Source organism: Pseudophryne corroboree, chromosome 1 (assembly GCF_028390025.1).
Source record: "Pseudophryne corroboree isolate aPseCor3 chromosome 1, aPseCor3.hap2, whole genome shotgun sequence".
Classification (NCBI taxonomy): domain Eukaryota; kingdom Metazoa; phylum Chordata; class Amphibia; order Anura; family Myobatrachidae; genus Pseudophryne; species Pseudophryne corroboree.
This window is the reverse complement of record NC_086444.1, coordinates 1,051,112,976-1,051,128,990: the sequence shown is the minus strand read 5'-3', so window position 1 is coordinate 1,051,128,990 and position 16,015 is coordinate 1,051,112,976.

Genomic DNA, 16,015 nt, shown 5'->3' with positions numbered 1-16,015 from the left:
TGGACCCTGGGGACCATGTGCACCGCACACACTGCACCCATTATAGAAACGCCACTGATCCCAGCCCAGAATCACAGTACCCACTGAGAGTGACAACATTATTATAATTATTAATAATAATAATAATAATAATATATTTTTTCATTATAATTGCTTGATGCATAATGTTTTGAATCCCTTTCCACCTATCCCTGCCCATCCCTTTATTGTCCTTCCTCTTATTTATTTTTCTTTTTAGAAATTATAGATTTCATTTATTACTTGAAATACACATACAGATGTAACCACGGTCATGTGCCTACTCAATGCAAGTTTATGACTGCGGGTGCTGCTTTAACAATGTGGGCAAACCCGCTGGAATCATGCACTTGCCTGCATCTCACAGGGTGTTGCAAAAGGCCCTACAGCAGTGGTTCTCAAACTGTGTGCCGTGGCACCCTGGGATGCTGCAGGACACTTACAGGGGTGCCTCAGGTTGGTGGTCCATGACCAATTCAAACTATTTATTGTAATGTAATAGGCAAAACTAGTGCTTGTGGCAGTCAATCATAACATATGTGGACAAACAGAAGCAAATCCTGTCCCTCATCACATAATTGAACCTAAGGATGACATATAAACATAATTTAATTTGAATATTATTTTCTAAATGTCTTAATAAAAAACTTTTGGCCTAGGGATGCCGTGAAAAAAAATTGATACTTTAGGGCACCGTTATTCAAAAAAGCTTCTAGAGAGACATTGGGGGTAAATCATATCTGATCGTAGATGTGCTAAATTAAGCAAATCTATGATCAGATTCTCTGACATTTGGGGGGATGCCAAGCACAGGCTTATCTGCACCGCATGTCATGCCCTACCCACCCCCCCTGCAAGGGTGAAAAGCATCGCACAGCAGCGGTGCTTTCGCACCCAGCGAGCAGCTACCTGCCTGCGTAGCCTAGCATCCGGGTCGCAGCAGCTACGTGTGACATCACAGCGGTCCGGACATGCCTGCATTGTCTGGGCTTCGCCATCGGCATTCTAGTGCCGTTGGCACACCCCCTCCTTCCCTGCGACTGCCTCTGCCTGTCAATCAGGCAGAGGTGATCGCAGCCCTGAGATGCTGTTAGCATCTCACTCGGCCTCCCAGGGTGCTACGTGTGCATACTCCACAAAGGGCTTTAGACTGCAATCGCTGCCGCTGCAGCATTCCAGTCTGAATTTCCCCCATTACCCAGCAGCAGTTGTTCATTTTATGCCCAATAATAGTGCCCTAGTTTATTTTCTGAACTATAGTAGTGCCTTAGTTAATGTTATGCCCCATAGTAGTACACTAGTTTATTTTATGAACCATAGTAGAACCCCAATTCACATTATGTCACATTGGAGGGCTGCCAGTGCACATTATGCAACTCAATACCACCAACTCACATTATTACTTACAGTATCCCCAGTTCATATTATGCCATATTACAGTGCCTCCACATACCTCCCAATGGGGGTAATTCCAAGTTGATCGCAGCAGGATTTTTGTTAGCAGTTGGGCAAAACCATGTGCACTGCAGGGGAGGCAGATATAACATGTGCAGAAAGAGTTAGATTTGGGAGGGTTATTTTGTTTCTGTGCAGGGTAAATACTGGCTGCTTTATTTTTACACTGCAAATTAGATTGCAGATTGAACACACCCCACCCAAATCTAACTCTGCACATGTTAAATCTGCCTCCCCTGCAGTGCACATGGTTTTGCCCAACTGCTAACAAAAATCCTGCTGCGATCAACTTGGAATTACCCCCAATGTCTTGTTTCCCTGGATTGGGACCCTCACATTCCTAGGGCACCTCAAGTTGAAGGTGGTGTATTGAGCATAATGGGGGGGGGTGCTTTTGGGGGCATGCTCAGCGTTCCCCGAGCAGCTGGGCATGCCCTGGCTCACCTCCCTGCACTGAACAGATACTATACACATGTGCATAGCATCTATTCAGGGATCACCTGCTGCTTTGCAGAGCAGAGCAGTAGACTATCACAGGCTCAGCCAACTTCCCAATTAGCGGAATTGGGACAGTCGGAAGGCATGACTTCATATTGTGCATTATAGTGCCCAACAGTGGTGGAACTTATGGCGGTACAGCCAAGGCCCCGCTGCACTGAGGGGCCAAAAGCCGCTGGCCTAACAATGATTCACACTGACTCATTGTATGCCGCTGCCAGAGTCCCCCCCCCCCCCCCCCCCCCCGGTTATCTTAATAACAACTAAGCGGCAACCTGGCCGGAGAGGTCTCCGCCCCGGGCCCACAGACTTATCAGTGGCCTGGACTGTCACTCACTGCTGCTGTCAAGGGTGATGCTTTCCCATCTCCTCCCCTCTCCTGCGCCTCATCTTCACAGACGTGCTGCTGCTACTGACACTGAGTGCCCCTCCGATGAGGGAGGAGGGTCCTTCTCTCAGCCGCTCCCCACCCCAGACAGTGCAGCAGTAGCAGCTGAACTTGAAGAGAACAGTATGTCTGGAGGGGGAGCTATCTCAGCTCCTCCCCCTCTTGTTTATATTCCGCAACCCCCCCCTCCCTCCATCTTAATTTCCCTCTGTTCTTGGGCACCGGGGATCTCCCAGCATCATGCTAAGAGTGTGTGACTATCCCCAGCACCTACTGTCATAATGGGAGGAAAGGAGGAGCAGCTTAGCAGCAGAAAGTGTGTGTGACTGCCATAGACAGTCAGTCATTTCCCAGCACAAAGATAAAATATAACAGTTTTAATAATACATCAATTAAAAGTTACACAAATGTAATAAAATATTTATACCATACATAGACGCAGATGCGTAACTAGAGTTTTCGGAGCCCGTGGCAAGATGAAGAGTGGCGCCCCTCCCCCTAAAAACCCCCTAAAAACTACAAAACAACCATGGTCATGCACCGGCCACTGAAAATGGTCGTGCCAACATGACACACCACCTGATTCATGTCACACTGGCATAATTATTTTCAATTCCATATGTACCTTACCTATATGTTGATTTCTCACACTTTGAAGAAATGTATCCTCTAGGGCAGACGGTGTCTTCAGTTGTTACAGTATTCACTATTTATGTAGGAGATCACATCATCCAGAAGATGTCTGTTTGTGTAGGAATATTAACAAGGTCAGCATCATACAATAGCGGCTCAACCACACTCATATCCTGCCCCCTGTGTCACATCCTGCGTCTCCCAGCCACGCCATCTCCCCCTGCGTCTCTCAGCACACCATCCCCTTACCCCACCATCATCTACAGCACACCATCACCTCCCCCTGCGACGTCTCTCAGCACACCATCACCTCCCCCTGCGACGTCTCTCAGCACACCATCATCTCCCCCTGGTGTCGTCTCTCAGCACATCATCCCCTTACCCCACCTTTGTCTCTCAGCACACCATCACCTCCCCCTGCGACATCTCTCAGCACACCACCACCTATCCCCGTGTCGTCTCTTAGCACACCGTCATCACCTACACCCTACATCGTCTCTCAGCTCACCATCACCTCCCCCTGCAAAGTCCAGGTGTGCGAGAAGAAATCCCGTCACCAGTGTCACAGGGCGCAGCATTGAATAGCACCGGGAGCTACTTCCTGGTGCTTTTCAACTGACATCGAATTGAATCGTGCTCAATGTCTCTCACTCCCCCCCCTTCTATGTCTCTCAGTGTGTCTCTCCCTCCTTCTATGTCTCTCAGTGTCTCTCTCCCCCTTCTATGTCTCTCAGTGTGTCTCTCCCTCCTTCTATGTCTCTCAGTGTCTCTCTCCCCCTTCTATGTCTCTTTCCCCGCCTTCTATGTCTCTCAGTGTGTGTGTGTCCCTCTCTCCCCCTTCTATGTCTCTCAGTGTCTCTCTCCCCCTTCTATGTCTCTTTCCCCGCCTTCTATGTCTCTCAGTGTGTGTGTGTCTCTCTCTCCCCCTTCTATGTCTCTCAGTGTCTCTCCCCTTCTATGTCTCTAAGTGTCTCTCTCTCCCCCTTCTATGTTTCTCAGTGTCTCTCTCTCCCCCTTCTATGTCTCTCAGTGTCTCACTCTCCCCCTTCTATGTCACTCAGTGCCTCAACCCCACATCTCTCTCACTGTCTCTGCCCTCCTTCTATGTCTCTTAGTGTCTCTCTCACCCCCCCTTCTATGTCTCTCAGTGTCTCTCTCCCTCCATTCTATGTCTCTCAGTGTGGGTGGGATGTACTAAGCTCTCCCACCGCGGGATCTTCCCTCTCTGTGATTCCGTTACCTGCTGCATGGTAACTGCTCTCCTCCCTCTGGACGGCGCTGAGCTATGCTCCACGTAGGTCTCTCATCTCCCCTTCCGCATCTGAATCCCATCGCCGTGGCCACTCTGCTCTCCGCGTTGACTCAGCCGCCCTCCCCTTTCCTATTTCTCTGTCATTTCAGTGAACACATGGCGGGATGCTGAGCTAAATGTGCGTGCGCAAGAGAATAGGAATGGGGGAGGGCGGCTGAGTTAACGCATAGAGCAGAGTGGCCACGGCGATGGGGATTCAGATGCGAAAGGGAAGATGAGAGACCTACAGGGAGCAAAGGGCAGTGCCGTACAGAGGAAGGAGAGCAGTTACCATGCAGCAGATAATGGATTCGCAAAGATGGGAGATTCCGCTGCAGGAGAGCTTAGTACATCCTGCCCTGTGTCTCTCTCCCCCTTCTATGTCTCTCACTGTCTCTGCCCCCTTTCTATGTCCCTCAGTGTCTCTCTCTCCCCCTTCTATGTCTCTCAGTGCCCCCCATGTCTCTCAGTGTCTCTGCCCCCCTTCTATATCACTCAGTGTCTCTTCTCTCCCCCATTCCTCTCAATGTGTTTCTTCTAGCAACCCCCTCTTCTAATAATATAACAGGGACAGCTTTATCTCCCCCCCCCCCTCAAGGGACTCGGGAGCCGGCAGAGTGAGGCATCTGGGAGCCAGGATTAGTGGACCTGGAGCCATCGAGATGCCTGGGAGCCTGGATCTGAGGAGGCCTGGAGCCACGATCTGAGCACCAGGAGCTGGTGGAGTGCGGTGGCTGGGAGGTGAGAGCAGGCGGAGGGCAGCGGGCTGATCAAACAGGGAGCGTGACACATCACGGTCATGCTCCCTGCAGCAAGAGGAAAGAAGCCGGATGGAGGGTGGCAGGGGAGACTGGCGGAGCTCCGGCGGGCCGCACCGTGGTGAGCACAGCGGGGCGAGCAGGCCATGCAGGTGCCGGTAGCGCCCCCCTCTGTTGGGCCTGTCATGGTGCCTAGGGCACATGCCCTGCTCGCCCCATGCTAGTTACGCCTCTGCATATACATATTTATACCACAATATGTCCGACCAATAGATGATCCGATGGTCCGGACTTAGGGGGTAATTCCAAGTTGATCACAGCAGGAACTTTGTTAGCAGTTGGGCAAAACCATGTGCACTGCAGGGGAGGCACATGTATAGAGAGAGTTAGATTTGGGTGGGTTATTTTGTTTCTGTGCAGGGTAAATACTGGCTGCTTTATTTTTACACTGCAATTTAGATTGCAGATTGAACACACCACACCCAAATCTCTCTCTCTCTCTCTCTCTCTGCACATGTTATATCTGCCCCCCTGCAGTGCACATGGTTTTGCCCAACTGCTAACAAAATTCCTGCTGCGATCAACTTGGAATTGCCCCCTTACTGGCAGCAACTATCAAAGACCTTGACCGGTTTCTCCGTTGTGTAAATAGAATGGTTTCCTCAGAAGGTAGTTTTTAAGAACTGTGATAATTGCTACAATTTTCTGTGGACTTGAATATCTGGAGTGATAAGCATCCAAATTTAGGATTTTCATCTATTGGTCGGTCATATTGTGGTATAAATATATGTATGGTATAATGATTTTATTACATTTGAGCAATTTTTAATTGATGTATTATTAAAACTGTTATGCAGTATTTTATCTTTTCACTCTCATTTTTAAGTATTCTTGTTAATGATATATATATATGGTAATTATCCAGATTACAGTGTAGGAACAGCAGAGCTAAAATCTTGGTAGATCAGCATATACTGTACATAAAAAGTACAAATTAGCAAAAACTGCGACCAATCGCAAAATTGCGTAAAGCACGCCCAAACGGAAAGTCTGCAACACTAATTTAATGTTACAAAAAAAAGGTGGACTTGTCAAATTTGCTAATTTTGCGATTAGATTTAAAAATCCGCATTTTTGGCGAAAAAACTTACACTTAGTCGCATTTTTTGCGTAAAGGTTTCTGATGTCACAATTAAACATCAGCCACACATAACATTGAGCCAACCATGTCTACTGACAGGATGCGTCGAACAACAAGATGAGCTACTTCCACTGGTGAATCCACAAACGCAGGTGAAAAAAGGAAATAAAAATGTTTTTTTTTTATGTTGAAAGTTTACATACATGACATATTAATGTTTCTTTGTTATTATTAACATTCCTTATGTTATTGTTTAATGTGAAAACATATAAAAAAAAAAAGTAGTGCATAATTAAAATGCACACAAAGTCACAGTTATTGTGGTGATGTTATTGAACATATGTTTCTTTGTCAAGGGGGGAAAAAAACCAAAACCTTACACATGTATGTGGGTATGATTTTTGAAGATAATAATTGTTTATTGCTTTAAATCATAAAAAAAAACTCAGCTTTTAAACAAAAATCCATTAACCAAACAAAAAAAAAAAAACTTGCTTGTAAATGTTATTGTACATGCTTGTAGGAAAACAAGTGTGTTCCTGACAAACCTGCATTGTCATTAACTTAAATAATTATTAGGTTACTACTAACTAGTGATGAGCGGGTTCTGATCCTCGGGATCCGAACCCGCCCGAACTTCACTTTTTTTTTCACGGGTCCGAGCAACTCGGATCCTCCCGCCTTGCTCGGTTAACCCGAGCGCGCCCGAACGTCATCATCCCGCGGTTGGATTCTCGCGAGATTCGTATTCTATATAAGGAGCCTCGTGTCACCGCCATTTTTCACTCGTGCATTGGAGATGATCATGAGAGGACGTGGCTGGCGTCCTCTCAGTTTCTATGTTCAGTGGGCTGCAAATATCTGTGCTCAGTGTGCTGCAAATATCTGTGCTCAGTGTGCTGCAAGTGCAAATATCTACGTTCACTGCCTGAAAAACGCTCCATACTGTGCTCAGTGTGCTGCAAATATCTGTGCTCAGTGTGCTAATTGCTTTATTGTGGGGACTGGGGACCAGCAGTATTATATAGTAGGAGGACGGTGCAGAGTTTTGCTGACCAGTGACCACCAGTATTATACGTTCTCTGCCTGAAAAACGCTCCATATCTGTGCTCAGTGTGCTGCAAATATCTGTGCTCAGTGTGCTAATTGCTTTATTGTGGGGACTGGGGAACAGCAGTATTATATAGTAGGAGGACAGTGCAGAGTTTTGCTGACCAGTGATCACCAGTATTATACGTTCTCTGCCTGAAAAACGCTCCATATCTGTGCTGCATTGTAGTATACAGTAGGAGGACAGTGCAGAATTTTGCTGACCACCAGTATAACTATATATATAGCAGTACGGTACAGTAGTCCACTGCTCTACCTACCTCTGTGTCGTCAAGTATACTATCCATCCATACCTGTGGTGCATTTCAGATTTGCACAGTTTGCTGACCACCAGTATATAATATATAGCAGTATGGTACAGAAGGCCACTGCTCTACCTTCCTCTGTGTCGTCAAGTATACTATCCATCCATACCTGTGGTGCATTTCCGTTTTGCACAGTTTGCTGACCACCAGTATATAATATATAGCAGTACGGTACAGAAGGCCACTGCTCTACCTACCTCTGTGTCGTCAAGTATACTATCCATCCATACCTGTCTTGCATTTCAGTTTTGCACAGTTTGCTGACCACCAGTATATAATACTGTATATAGCAGTACGGTATAGAAGGCCACTGCTCTACCTACCTCTGTGTCGTCAAGTATACTATCCATCCATACCTGTGGTGCATTTCAGATTTGCACAGTTTGATGACCACCAGTATATAATATATAGCAGTACGGTACAGTAGGCCACTGCTCTACCTACCTCTGTGTCGTCAAGTATACTATCCATCCATACCTGTGGTGCATTTCAGTTTTGCACAGTTTGCTGACCACCAGTATATAATATATAGCAGTACGGTACAGAAGGCCACTGCTCTACCTACCTCTGTGTCGTCAAGTATACTATCCATCCATACCTGTGGTGCATTTCAGTTTTGCACAGTTTGCTGACCACCAGTATATAATATATAGCAGTACGGTACAGTAGGCCACTGCTCTACCAACCTCTGTGTCGTCAAGTATACTGTCCATCCATACCTGTGGTGCATTTCAGTTTTGCACAGTTTGCTGACCACTAGTATATAATATATAGCAGTACGGTACAGTAGGCCACTGCTCTACCTACCTCTGTGTCGTCAAGTATACTATACATCCATACCTGTGGTGCATTTCAGTTTTGCACAGTTTGCTGACCACCAGTATATAATATATAGCAGTACGGTACAGTAGGCCACTGCTCTACCTACCTCTGTGTCGTCAAGTATACTATCCATCCATACCTGTGATGCATTTCAGTTTTGCACAGTTCGCTGACCACCAGTATATAATATATAGCAGTACTGTACAGTAGGCCACTGCTCTACCTACCTCTGTGTCGTTAAGTATACTATCCATCCATACCTGTGGTGCATTTCAGTTTTGCACAGTTTGCTGACCACCAGTATATAATATATAGCAGTACGGTACAGAAGGCCACTGCTCTACCTACCTCTGTGTCGTCAAGTATACTATCCATCCATACCTGTGGTGCATTTCAGTTTTGCACAGTTTGCTGACCACCAGTATATAATATATAGCAGTACGGTACAGTAGGCCACTGCTCTACCTACCTCTGTGTCGTCAAGTATACTATCCATCCATACCTGTGGTGCATTTCAGTTTTGCACAGTTTGCTGACCACCAGTATATAATATATAGCAGTACGGTACAGAAGGCCACTGCTCTACCTACCTCTGTGTCATCAAGTATACTATCCATCCATACCTGTCTTGCATTTCAGTTTTGCACAGTTTGCTTCACCACCAGTATATAATATATAGCAGTACAGTACAGTAGGCCACTGCTCTACCTACCTCTGTGTCGTCAAGTATACTATCCATCCATACCTGTGGTGCATTTCAGTTTTGCACATTTTGCTGACCACCAGTATATAATATATAGCAGTACGGTACAGTAGGCCACTGCTCTACCTACCTCTGTGTCTTCAAGTATACTATCCATCCATACCTGTGGTGCATTTCAGTTTTGTACATTTTGCTGACCACCAGTATATAATATATAGCAGTACGGTACAGTAGGCCACTGCTCTACCTACCTCTGTGTCATCAAGTATACTATCCATCCATACCTGTGGTGCATTTCAGTTGTGCGCAGTATATATAGTAGTAGGCCATTGCTATTGACACTGGCATATAATTCCACACATTAAAAAATGGAGAACAAAAATGTGGAGGGTAAAATAGGGAAAGATCAAGATCCACTTCCACCTCGTGCTGAAGCTGCTGCCACTAGTCATGGCCGAGATGATGAAATGCCATCAACGTCGTCTGCCGAGGCCGATACCCAATGTCATAGTAGAGAGCATGTAAAATCCAAAAAAATAAAGCTCAGTAAAATGACCCAAAAATATAAATCAAAATCGTCTGAGGAGAAGCGTAAACTTGCCAATGTGCCATTTACGACACGGAGTGGCAAGGAACGGCTGAGGGCCTGGCCTATGTTCATGGCTAGTGGTTCAGCTTCACATGAGGATGGAAGCACTCATCCTCCTGCTAGAAAACTTAAAAAAGTTAAGATGGCAAAAGCACAGCAAAGAACTGTGCGTTCTTCTAAATCACAAATCCCCAAGGAGAGTCCAATTGTGTCGGTTGCGATGCCTGACCTTCCCAACACTGTACGGGAAGAGGTGGCGCCTTCCACCATTTGCACACCCCCTGCAAGTGCTGGAAGGAGCACCCGCAGTCCAGTTCCTGATAGTCAAATTGAAGATGTCACTGTTGAAGTACACCAGGATGAGGATATGGGTGTTGCTGGTGCTGAGGAGGAAATTGACAAGGAGGATTCTGATGGTGAGGTGGTTTGTTTAAGTCAGGCACCCGGGGAGACACCTGTTGTCCGTGGGACGAATATGGCTATTGACATGCCTAGTCAAAATACAAAAAAAAATCACCTCTTCGGTGTGGAATTATTTCAACAGAAATGCGGACAACTGGTGTCAAACCATGTGTTGCCTTTGTCAAGCTGTAATAAGTAGGGGTAAGGACGTTAACCACCTAGGAACATCCTCCCTTATACGTCACCTAGACCGCATTCATCAGAAGTCAGTGACAAGTTCAAAAACTTTGGATGACAGCGGAAGCAGTCCACTGACCACTAAATCCCTTCCTCTTGTAACCAACCTCCTGCAAACCACACCACCAACTCCCTCAGTGTCAATTTCCTCCTTAGACAGGAAAGCCAATAGTCCTGCAGGCCATGTCACTGTCAAGTCTGACGAGTCCTCTCCTGCCTGGGATTCCTCCGATGCATCCTTGAGTGTAACGCCTACTGCTGCTGGCGCTGCTGTTGTTGCTGCTGGGAGTCGATAGTCATCCCAGAGGGGAAGTCGGAAGACCACTTGCACTACTTGCAGTAAGCAATTGACTGTCCAACAGTCCTTTGTGAGGAAGATGAAATATCACAGCAGTCATCCTGCTGCAAAGCGGATAACTCAGGCCTTGGCAGCCTGGGTGGTGAGAAACGTGTTTCCGGTATCCACCGTTAATTCACAGGGAACTAGGGACTTGATTGAGGTACTGTGTCCCCGGTACCAAATACCATCTAGGTTCCATTTCTCTAGGCAGGCGATACCGAAAATGTACACAGACGTCAGAAAAAGGGTCACCAGTGTCCTAAAAAATACAGTTGTACCCAATGTCTACTTAACCACGGACATGTGGACAAGTGGAGCAGGGCAGACTCAGGACTATATGACTGTGACAGCCCACTGGGTAGATGTATTGCCTCCCTCAGCAAAAACAGCAGCGGCGGCACCAGTAGCAGCATCTCGCAAACGCCAACTCGTTCCTATGCAGGCTACGCTTTCTATCACCGCTTTCCATAAGAGGCACACAGCTGACAACCTCTTACGGAAACTGAGGAACATCATCTCAGAATGGCTTACCCCAATTGGACTCTCCTGGGGATTTGTGACATTGGACAACGCCACCAATATTGTGCGTGCATTACATCTGGGCAAATTCCAGCACGTCCCATGTTTTGCACATACATTGAATTTGGTGGTGCAGAATTATTTTAAAACTGACAGGGGAGTGCAAGAGATGCTGTCGGTGGCCCGAAGAATTGTGGGCCACTTTCGGCATTCAGCCACCGCGTGCCGAAGACTGGAGCACCAGCAAACAGTCCTGAACCTGCCCTGCCATAATCTGAAGCAAGAGGTGGTAACGAGGTGGAATTCAACCCTCTATATGCTTCAGAGGATGGAGGAGCAGCAAAAGGTCATTCACGCCTATACATCTGCCTACGATATAGGCAAAGGACGGGGAATGCACCTGACTCAAGTGCAGTGGAGAATGATTTCAACGTTGTGCAAGGTTCTGCAACCCTTTGAACTTGCCACACGTGAAGTCAGTTCAGACACTGCCAGCCTGAGTCAGGTCATTCCCCTCATCAGGATTTTGCAGAAGAAGCTGGAGACATTGAAGGAGGAGCTAAAACGGAGCAATTCCGCTAGGCATATGGGACTTGTGGATGGAGCCCTTAATTCGCTTAACCAGGATTCACGGGTGGTCAATCTGTTGAAATCAGAGCACTACATTTTGGCCACCGTGCTCGATCCTAGATTTAAAACCTACGTTGTATCTCTCTTTCCGGCAGACACAAGTCTGCAGAGGTTCAAAGACCTGCTGGTTAGAAAATTGTCAAGTCAAGCGGAACGTGACCCGTCAACAGCTCCTCCTTCACATTCTCCAGCAATTGGGGGTGCGAGGAAAAGGCTAAGAATTCCGAGCCCACCTGCTGGCGGTGATGCAGGGCAGTCTGGAGCGAGTGCTGACATCTGGTACGGACTGAAGGACCTGCCAACGATTACTGACATGTCGTCTACTGTCACTGCATATGATTCTGTCACCATTGAAAGAATGGTGGAGGATTATATGAGTGACCGCATCCAAGTATGCACGTCAGACAGTCCGTACGTATACTGGCAGGAAAAAGAGGCAATTTGGAGTCCCTTGCACAAACTGGCTTTATTTTACCTAAGTTGCCCCCCCTCCAGTGTGTACTCCGAAAGAGTGTTTAGTGCAGCCGCTCACCTTGTCAGCAATCGGCGTACGAGGTTACTTCCAGAAAATGTGGAGAAGATGATGTTCATCAAAATGAATTATAATCAATTCCTCCGTGGAGACATTCACCAGCAATTGCCTCCTGAAAGTACACAGGGACCTGAGATGGTGGATTCCAGTGGGGACGAATTAATAATCTGTGAGGAGAGGGATGTACACAGTGAAAGGGGTGAGGAATCGGAGGAAGAGTAGGAGGTGGACATCTTGCCTCTGTAGAGCCAGTTTGTGCAAGGAGAGATTGATTGCTTCTTTTTTTGGTGGGGGCCCAAACCAACCAGTCATTTCAGTCACAGTCATGTGGCAGACCTGTCGCTGAAATGATGGGTTTGTTAAAGTCTGCATGTCCTGTTTATACAACATAAGGGTGGGTGGGAGGGCCCAAAGACAATTCCATCTTGCACCTCTTTTTTCTTTCATTTTTCTCTGCATCATGTGCTGTTTAGGGACTATTTTTGGAAGTGCCATCCTGTCTGACACTGCAGTGCCACTCCTAGATGGGCCGGGTGTTTGTGTCGGCCACTTGGGTCGCTTAGCTTAGTCACACAGCTACCTCATTGCGCCTCTTTTTTTCTTTGCATTATGTGCTGTTTGGGGATTATTTTTTTGAAGTGCCATCCTGTCTGACACTACAGTGCCACTCCTAGATGGGCCAGGTGTTTGTGTCGGCCACTTGGGTCGCTTAGCTTAGTCACACAGCTACCTCATTGCGCTTCTTTTTTTCTTTGCATCATGTGCTGTTTGGGGACTATTTTTTTGAAGTGCCATCCTGTCTGACATTGCAGTGCCACTCCTAGATGGGCCTGGTGTTTGTGTCGGCCACTTGTGTCGCTTATCTTAGTCACACAGCTACCTCATTGCGCCTCTTTTTTTCTTTGCATCATGTGCTGTTTGGGGACTATTTTTTTGAAGTGCCATCCTGTCTGACACTGCAGTGCCACTCCTAGATGGGCCAGGTGTTTGTGTCGGCCACTTGGGTCGCTTAGCTTAGTCACACAGCTACCTCATTGCGCCTCTTTTTTTCTTTGCATCATGTGCTGTTTGGGGACTATTTTTTTGAAGTGCCATCCTGTCTGACACTGCAGTGCCACTCCTAGATGGGCCTGGTGTTTGTGTCGGCCACTTGTGTCGCTTAGCTTAGTCACACAGCTACCTCATTGCGCCTCTTTTTTTCTTTGCATCATGTGCTGTTTGGGGACTATTTTTTTGAAGTGCCATCCTGTCTGACACTGCAGTGCCACTCCTAGATGGGCCAGGTGTTTGTGTCGGCCACTTAGGTCGCTTAGCTTAGTCACACAGCTACCTCATTGCGCCTCTTTTTTTCTTTGCATCATGTGCTGTTTGGGGACAATTTTTTTTAAGTGCCATCCTGTCTGACACTGCAGTGCCACTCCTAGATGGGCCAGGTGTTTGTGTCGGCCACTTGGGTCGCTTAGCTTAGTCATCCAGCGACCTCGGTGCAAATTTTAGGACTAAAAATAATATTGTGAGGTGTGAGGTGTTCAGAATAGACTGAAAATGAGTGGAAATTATGGTTATTGAGGTTAATAATACTATGGGATCAAAATGACCCTCAAATTCTATGATTTAAGCTGTTTTTAGGGTTTTTTGTAAAAAAACACCCGAATCCAAAACACACCCGAATCCGACAAAAAATTTTCAGGGAGGTTTTGCCAAAATGCGTCCGAATCCAAAACACGGCCGCGGAACCGAATCCAAAACCAAAACGCAAAACCCGAAAAATTTCCGGTGCACATCACTACTACTAACATACATTTTAGAGTAATACATGTGTTAAATAGTTTAAAGCTCCCTTACATGTTATTAAGTTTCAATGCAGCTGAATAAAGTGAATTGTGGTAAGCAGCGTGAACTGCTTCAGCTGTGTGTAATGAAGCAATGATTGCAGTATACATCGAACATTCTGCAACTGAGGTCAGCTTGTGCAGATTTTAAGGTTGACTCAGAAACTGCACACCATAAATATGCATTCATTTGCAAAAAAATGCGTATGCTCTGCCTAGCTGAAATCTGCATACGCCCACAACACGCCCCTGCTCGTATTTTTTGCATGTGAGCATGTCACCGCCGCTGACATGCTGATTCTATATTTTGCAACTTGAGTAGTTGCATCATTGCCACCTGTTAGGGGTCTTCCTTATTCCATTTCCACACATGTCATTAGTGAGAGGCTATGCACAATTCAGGTCATGGCCGGACCTTCAAGATTCCGTCCGAAACCATACGTTTTTTTAAAGTAACAAATATTTACAAGGTAAAACCAGTTTAGTTTTGCCTTGTAAATGATTGTCACTTTAAAAAAACTTACAAGTTCGGCTGTATTCTCAAAACACCGGCCATCTCGCACTGCATTATATCCAGCCCCATGGGTTGAATGTATAGCCTTTGTCACTAATGAAGATTGAGCTATATAAATTATAGTAAATTTGTGAGCGGGGCCCTCCTACCTCTATTGCTGTATGTTGTTATGCAGTTTTGTTTTATCACTGTTTCCAAATGTAAAGCGCAATGGAATTTGCTGCGCTATATAAGTATTATGTAAACAATGCAGCAAGACACTAAGGGGGGTATTCAATTGTTTCAAAAGTCAGTTGGGTGTCTGTTTTTTCCTATCTAACAGACAGGAAAAAACATACACCCAACCGACTTTTCAAACAATTGAATATCCCCCTAACAGTCTCTTCTTCTTTTTTTGTGTGGGGTGCTAGGAATGGTGGTGCTGGGTGGGGGGCCCTAAAGCATATTGTTGCACCTCGGCCCACCACTCTCTAGTTCTGCCACTGGTGCCTAAGTTCATATATATATAACATTACATTGCCCCCCAGTTTATTTTTTACCACATTACAATGAGCAGGTCCAGGGGCACACATAGATATTTTTTAGGTCCCAGGGCAAAAGTTTGTAAGGCCCCCTATGTACCATATAATGCTGAAAAATGTATATAACACATGTAGCATGTATATAACACATGTATATGTATATAACACATGAACACTCCCTGCACCTATGCTAGCTACGCCCATGCACCTATCCTCAAAATGTGCCAAGTAGCTTAATTTTTTTTGCCACGGACTTTGCCACTGAGCCATGCCAAAACACTTATCCTAAGTAACTAGTGCACTATGGGGGTCATTCCGACCCGTTCGCACGCAGCGGTTTTTTGCTGCGGTGCGAATGGGTGTGGAATGCGCACGCACGGCGGGCGCTGTGCATGTGCGTGATGTTGCCCGGCGTCAGGGGATTGACAGGAAGGAGGTGTGGATGGGTGGATCCGGACCGTTGGAGACCGTTTTCAGGGAGTGGTGAGTAAACCGCAGGCGTGTCCAGGACAACGGAGGGCGGAGGTGTGACGTCAAAGCCGGGTCCATCATTGCTGGATCCATCGCACAGGGTAAGTATGTCCAGCCCTAGTCTACTTTTGCTTGATTTTATTTTTTAGCTTAGCAGGGCTGCACAAGTGATCGCAGCCCTGCTAAGCTAAAATACACTCCCCCATAGGCGTGAACTATTGATCTCAGCAGCAGCTAAAAGTTGCTGGCTCCGATCAACTCGGAATGACCACCTATATGCGAACTGAGGCGATAAATTGTGGAAAA